Raw genomic sequence first — 7,034 nt, 5'->3', positions numbered from 1 at the left:
TGGAAGACCTCTTCTGGCCCGCATGGATGAAGACTTCAGCCGGATCATGGACCTCTTCAGCCCCCCGCTTGGGCTTGGATCAGGACATCGGAGGAGCTCTTCTGGACCGATCGGTGAACCTGGTATGGTGAAGACAAGGTAGGATGATCTTCAGGGGCTTAGTGTTAGGTTTATTTAAGGGGGGTTTGGGTTAGATTAGGGGTATGTGGGTGGTGGGTTGTAATGTTGGGGGGGGGTATTGTATGTTTTTTTTTACAGGCAAAAGAGCTGAATTTCTTGGGGCATGCCCCGCAAAGGGCCCTGTTCAGGGCTGGTAAGGTAAAAGAGCTTTTAAATTTATTAATTTAGAATAGGGTAGGGAATTTTTTTATTTTGGGGGTCTTTGTTATTTTATTAGGGGGCTTAGAGTAGGTGTAATTAGTTTAAAATTGTTGTAATATTTTTCTTATGTTTGTAAATATTTTTTTATTTTTTGTAACTTAGTTCTTTTTTATTTTTTGTACTTTAGTTAGTTTATGTAATTGTAGTTATTTGTAGAAATTGTATTTAATTTATTTATTGATAGTGTAGTGTTAGGTTTTATTGTAGGTAATTGTAGGTATTTTATTTAATTAATTTATTGATAGGGTAGTGTTAGGTTTAATTGTAACTTAGGTTAGGACTTATTTTACAGGTAATTTTGTTATTATTTTAACTAGGTAACTATTAAATAGTTCTTAACTATTTAATAGCTATTGTACCTGGTTAAAATAAATACAAAGTTACCTGTAAAATAAATATAAATCCTAAAATAGCTACAATATAATTATAATTTATAGTGTAGCTATATTAGGATTCATTTTACAGGTAAGTATTTAGCTTTAAATAGGAATAATTTATTTAATAAGAGATAATTAATTTCGTTAGATTTAAATTATATTTGATTTAGGGGGGTGTTAGTATTAGGGTTAGACTTAGCTTTAGGGGTTAATACATTTATTAGAATAGCGGTGAGCTCCGGTCGGCAGATTAGGGGTTAATAATTGAAGTTAGGTGTCGGCGATGTTAGGGAGGGCAGATTAGGGGTTAATACTATTTATGATAGGGTTAGTGAGGCGGATTAGGGGTTAATAACTTTATTATAGTAGCGCTCAGGTCCGCTCGGCAGATTAGGGGTTAATAAGTGTAGGCAGGTGTCGGCGACGTTGAGGGGGGCAGATTAGGGGTTAATAAATATAATATAGGGGTCGGCGGTGTTAGGGGCAGCAGATTAGGGGTACATAAGGATAACGTAGGTGGCGGCGCTTTGTGGTCGGCAGATTAGGGGTTAATTATTGTAAGTAGCTGGCGGCGACATTGTGGGGGGCAGGTTAGGGGTTAATAAATATAATATAGGGGTCGGCGGTGTTAGGGGCAGCAGATTAGGGGTACATAGGGATAATGTAAGTTGCGGCGGTTTACGGAGCGGAAGATTAGGGGTTAATAATATAATGCAGGGGTCAGCGATAGCGGGGGCGGCAGATTAGGGGTTAATAAGTGTAAGGTTAGGGGTGTTTAGACTCGGGGTACATGTTAGAGTGTTAGGAGCAGACGTAGGAAGTGTTTCCCCATAGGAAACAATGGGGCTGCGTTAGGAGCTGAACGCTGCTTTTTTGCAGGTGTTAGGTTTTTTTTCAGCTCAAACAGCCCCATTGTTTCCTATGGGAGAATCGTGCACGAGCACGTTTTTGAGGCTGGCCGCGTCCGTAAGCAACTCTGGTATCGAGAGTTGCATTTGCGGTAAAAATGCTCTACGCTCCTTTTTTGGAGCCTAACGCAGCATTTTTTTGAACTCTCGATACCAGAGTTAATTTTATGGTGCTGTAAGGAGACTCCTCTAGGACCAGGACCCTCTTGTTCTCCTCTGCTTCAGGACTCTGGTATCTACCCTGCAAAGTGTTTTCAAGTACTTGGAGAGCCATTCAGAGAACACACAAGAATATGTTTGTTGAACAGCTCTAATTTTATTGTTCAGGATAGCGAGCTTATATACCTTTCAGAATACATTGAAATCTGTAGTCATTAGCTCATTTCTACGATGAGGAAAAACATCTGGCATCCTGTAAGTTGTACATCACATTTGTCAGATATCCTTGAAGATATTAAGTAAATTTATGACTGACAGGAAAAAAGGAGTAATGTAGGATCTCAAAATATTTCAATCTGATGTATAGCTACCTTTGACCTAACTAAAATTCCTTACATCAGCAGTGTTTTCTCACACATAGCCCAATGGTTCAAAAGTACATATAAAATGTGTGTATAAAGGTCACTATGTGTCTAGCTACAATTGAATATTAAAGGGATACAGAAAAGATACATTAAGATACATTACAATTAAACATAACATATAAAAATGATACAATGTATATATATGCTCCCTAGATATTATAATATTCTTACAATAAGAGTTACAGCATATAGGTTTAACAAGTGACGTATTCATAATTACATCATTTCACATGGTATTTCTATAAGAACAAAGAAACTCATAGAAAATATAATTGGAATAAAAGGAGTGTTAGGGAGTCATTTCTACAGGAATACACAGTAACTGGGCCTCCTAGCCCAGCACAAATCACAGCCATTTGACATCTTGTAGAGATAACAATGCACATCTTCAGGGTCATTCTCAGGGCTATTATATCTATGCAAGTCTCCCTAACATCAGCATATCTCTTACTACATAATAAACCACTATAATAAAAGTCTAATCATTACAAAATGGATGCTAATCATCACAAGATGGCTGCAGGGAACAAGATGGCTGCCGTCAGGTTCATATTACCCCTAACATACCATCCTTTTATTCTAACAGAATAACATAAAAATAGACTAACATAGAAAAGTAGTAAAACCTTATATTATGATATACTTTTATAGGCTAATTGTCACTGCATATCGGTACAGTCCCTCCAATACCTTCCATCTATCTTCCAGCCTTCCCAAAACTACCGGTCCACCGGCACAGAGACCCAACCAGCCCCCCATCTACCCCCAAACAACGCTGCATCGTCTATCTCTCCACCTGCATTGCTAGCACCCCCAATATGTCCAACAGTTCCTTTTAAAGCATGACATAGCAACAGCACAACTGTCTCTAGGTGGCCTCTGATCACTTTAAGAACAGTGTTTGTCCATTTGAGAGCGCTGCACCTTGACACTTTGCTATAACACAGTTCTCCAACAGTTCATTTGCAGTAGGGGTGCTTATCCACGGTTCTTCCGCAGGGAGATACTGGAAATCTGATGGTTTGTTCATGGGGTAGACAAGGCAACCAGTGGATACCCATGGCAAGCAAACACTCGAGTCACAGGGAGTCTAGGAAGCAAACAGAAACAGTACAGGATGAGTACACACCGCAATACAATCACAATTATGTCCAAATAAAACGTCACTTTCATCCTATGTCATTTAAAATCAAACAAAACATTCCTATAGGGTTCTAGTTTGACAATGGGTAAGCAAAAAACAGTGCAAAACAAGTGTTTTACTCACCCCTTGACAAGCTATCACTTCTAGACACCATTTGTAAGGAGACTCCTCTAGGACCAGGACCCTCTTGTTCTCCTCTGCTTCAGGACTCTGGTATCTACCCTGCAAAGTGTTTTCAAGTACTTGGAGAGCCATTCAGAGAACACACAAGAATATGTTTGTTGAACAGCTCTAATTTTATTGTTCAGGATAGCGAGCTTATATACCTTTCAGAATACATTGAAATCTGTAGTCATTAGCTCATTTCTACGATGAGGAAAAACATCTGGCATCCTGTAAGTTGTACATCACATTTGTCAGATATCCTTGAAGATATTAAGTAAATTTATGACTGACAGGAAAAAAGGAGTAATGTAGGATCTCAAAATATTTCAATCTGATGTATAGCTACCTTTGACCTAACTAAAATTCCTTACATCAGCAGTGTTTTCTCACACATAGCCCAATGGTTCAAAAGTACATATAAAATGTGTGTATAAAGGTCACTATGTGTCTAGCTACAATTGAATATTAAAGGGATACAGAAAAGATACATTAAGATACATTACAATTAAACATAACATATAAAAATGATACAATGTATATATATGCTCCCTAGATATTATAATATTCTTACAATAAGAGTTACAGCATATAGGTTTAACAAGTGACGTATTCATAATTACATCATTTCACATGGTATTTCTATAAGAACAAAGAAACTCATAGAAAATATAATTGGAATAAAAGGAGTGTTAGGGAGTCATTTCTACAGGAATACACAGTAACTGGGCCTCCTAGCCCAGCACAAATCACAGCCATTTGACATCTTGTAGAGATAACAATGCACATCTTCAGGGTCATTCTCAGGGCTATTATATCTATGCAAGTCTCCCTAACATCAGCATATCTCTTACTACATAATAAACCACTATAATAAAAGTCTAATCATTACAAAATGGATGCTAATCATCACAAGATGGCTGCAGGGAACAAGATGGCTGCCGTCAGGTTCATATTACCCCTAACATACCATCCTTTTATTCTAACAGAATAACATAAAAATAGACTAACATAGAAAAGTAGTAAAACCTTATATTATGATATACTTTTATAGGCTAATTGTCACTGCATATCGGTACAGTCCCTCCAATACCTTCCATCTATCTTCCAGCCTTCCCAAAACTACCGGTCCACCGGCACAGAGACCCAACCAGCCCCCCATCTACCCCCAAACAACGCTGCATCGTCTATCTCTCCACCTGCATTGCTAGCACCCCCAATATGTCCAACAGTTCCTTTTAAAGCATGACATAGCAACAGCACAACTGTCTCTAGGTGGCCTCTGATCACTTTAAGAACAGTGTTTGTCCATTTGAGAGCGCTGCACCTTGACACTTTGCTATAACACAGTTCTCCAACAGTTCATTTGCAGTAGGGGTGCTTATCCACGGTTCTTCCGCAGGGAGATACTGGAAATCTGATGGTTTGTTCATGGGGTAGACAAGGCAACCAGTGGATACCCATGGCAAGCAAACACTCGAGTCACAGGGAGTCTAGGAAGCAAACAGAAACAGTACAGGATGAGTACACACCGCAATACAATCACAATTATGTCCAAATAAAACGTCACTTTCATCCTATGTCATTTAAAATCAAACAAAACATTCCTATAGGGTTCTAGTTTGACAATGGGTAAGCAAAAAACAGTGCAAAACAAGTGTTTTACTCACCCCTTGACAAGCTATCACTTCTAGACACCATTTGTAAGGAGACTCCTCTAGGACCAGGACCCTCTTGTTCTCCTCTGCTTCAGGACTCTGGTATCTACCCTGCAAAGTGTTTTCAAGTACTTGGAGAGCCATTCAGAGAACACACAAGAATATGTTTGTTGAACAGCTCTAATTTTATTGTTCAGGATAGCGAGCTTATATACCTTTCAGAATACATTGAAATCTGTAGTCATTAGCTCATTTCTACGATGAGGAAAAACATCTGGCATCCTGTAAGTTGTACATCACATTTGTCAGATATCCTTGAAGATATTAAGTAAATTTATGACTGACAGGAAAAAAGGAGTAATGTAGGATCTCAAAATATTTCAATCTGATGTATAGCTACCTTTGACCTAACTAAAATTCCTTACATCAGCAGTGTTTTCTCACACATAGCCCAATGGTTCAAAAGTACATATAAAATGTGTGTATAAAGGTCACTATGTGTCTAGCTACAATTGAATATTAAAGGGATACAGAAAAGATACATTAAGATACATTACAATTAAACATAACATATAAAAATGATACAATGTATATATATGCTCCCTAGATATTATAATATTCTTACAATAAGAGTTACAGCATATAGGTTTAACAAGTGACGTATTCATAATTACATCATTTCACATGGTATTTCTATAAGAACAAAGAAACTCATAGAAAATATAATTGGAATAAAAGGAGTGTTAGGGAGTCATTTCTACAGGAATACACAGTAACTGGGCCTCCTAGCCCAGCACAAATCACAGCCGTTTGACATCTTGTAGAGATAACAATGCACATCTTCAGGGTCATTCTCAGGGCTATTATATCTATGCAAGTCTCCCTAACATCAGCATATCTCTTACTACATAATAAACCACTATAATAAAAGTCTAATCATTACAAAATGGATGCTAATCATCACAAGATGGCTGCAGGGAACAAGATGGCTGCCGTCAGGTTCATATTACCCCTAACAGGTGCGGCCAGAAAAAAGCCCGCGTAGCGTTAACAGCCCATCTACCGCCAAACTCCAAATCTAGGCCCTAATGTGTAAAGAATCAATTTTAACAAATTGATGTAAAGAATGATTTGTCTTTATGATGACAATGTATCTTTGCTTATTTTTTCTTCTGTTGTGTAATTATCCTTAATATTTGATTTATTGTTTATTTTAGGCTGTGACTCAGCATGGCTCATGCTAGAAGGTATAGCACGAGTAGAGCAGGCCGTGTTGAGGAACGCAGCTGTCCTGAGAGGGATGAACGACACCATGCAGGCCCAGCTCCGGGTTCAGGATTTGACTCTGCGGCAAATCATGCTATTAAATTCAAGGCCTGAATCTGGAGCTGGACATGCACAGGACGATGAAGAGGATGACCAGTAAGTGGAGGATCTGGAGATGCTCCAAGGTCGCAGATAAGAATCCTCCGTCCACATGTTGATGTTTTTGTTATTGTTGCCATTTGGCCTTTTTTTAAGTTTATTGTTGTGCCTGTTGCACTCTTTTACCTTGTCATATGGCTCAAATTGGGCTATGCTGGCCCTTGGCAACTCTCTTCATGGACTGTGATGCACTCTGTTACCTTGTCATATGGCTCAAATGGGGCTATGCTGGCCCTTGGCAACTCTCTTCATGGACTGTGATGCACTCTGTTACCTTGTCATATGGCTCAAATGGGGCTATGCTGGCCCTTGGCAACTCTCTTCATGGACTGTGATGCACTCTGTTACCTTGTCATATGGCTCAAATGGGGCTATGCTGGCCCTTGGCAACTCTC

General features: G+C 38.8%; 1 long non-coding RNA gene across 2 annotated transcripts; it reads right to left on the bottom strand.

Annotated features, from left to right (window-relative positions):
• Positions 1 to 1,962: 1,962 nt before the first annotated feature.
• Positions 1,963 to 6,225, bottom strand: LOC128644793 (uncharacterized). 2 transcript variants are annotated; one of them, XR_008400048.1, is made up of 3 exons: positions 5,227 to 6,225; positions 3,518 to 5,049; positions 1,963 to 3,340 (listed from the first exon to the last, which is right to left on the bottom strand). It is a non-coding gene; the product is annotated as an uncharacterized LOC128644793 (long non-coding RNA). The 2 variants fall into 2 exon arrangements; XR_008400047.1 differs by lacking the exon at positions 5,227 to 6,225 and having other exon boundaries at positions 3,518 to 5,142.
• Between the last annotated feature and the right edge of the window lie 809 nt (positions 6,226 to 7,034).

Source organism: Bombina bombina, chromosome 1, assembly GCF_027579735.1.
Source record: "Bombina bombina isolate aBomBom1 chromosome 1, aBomBom1.pri, whole genome shotgun sequence".
In the NCBI taxonomy this organism is placed as follows: domain Eukaryota; kingdom Metazoa; phylum Chordata; class Amphibia; order Anura; family Bombinatoridae; genus Bombina; species Bombina bombina.
Note: the sequence above shows the minus strand (reverse complement) of the source record. Positions and strands in the feature narration are given on the sequence as shown.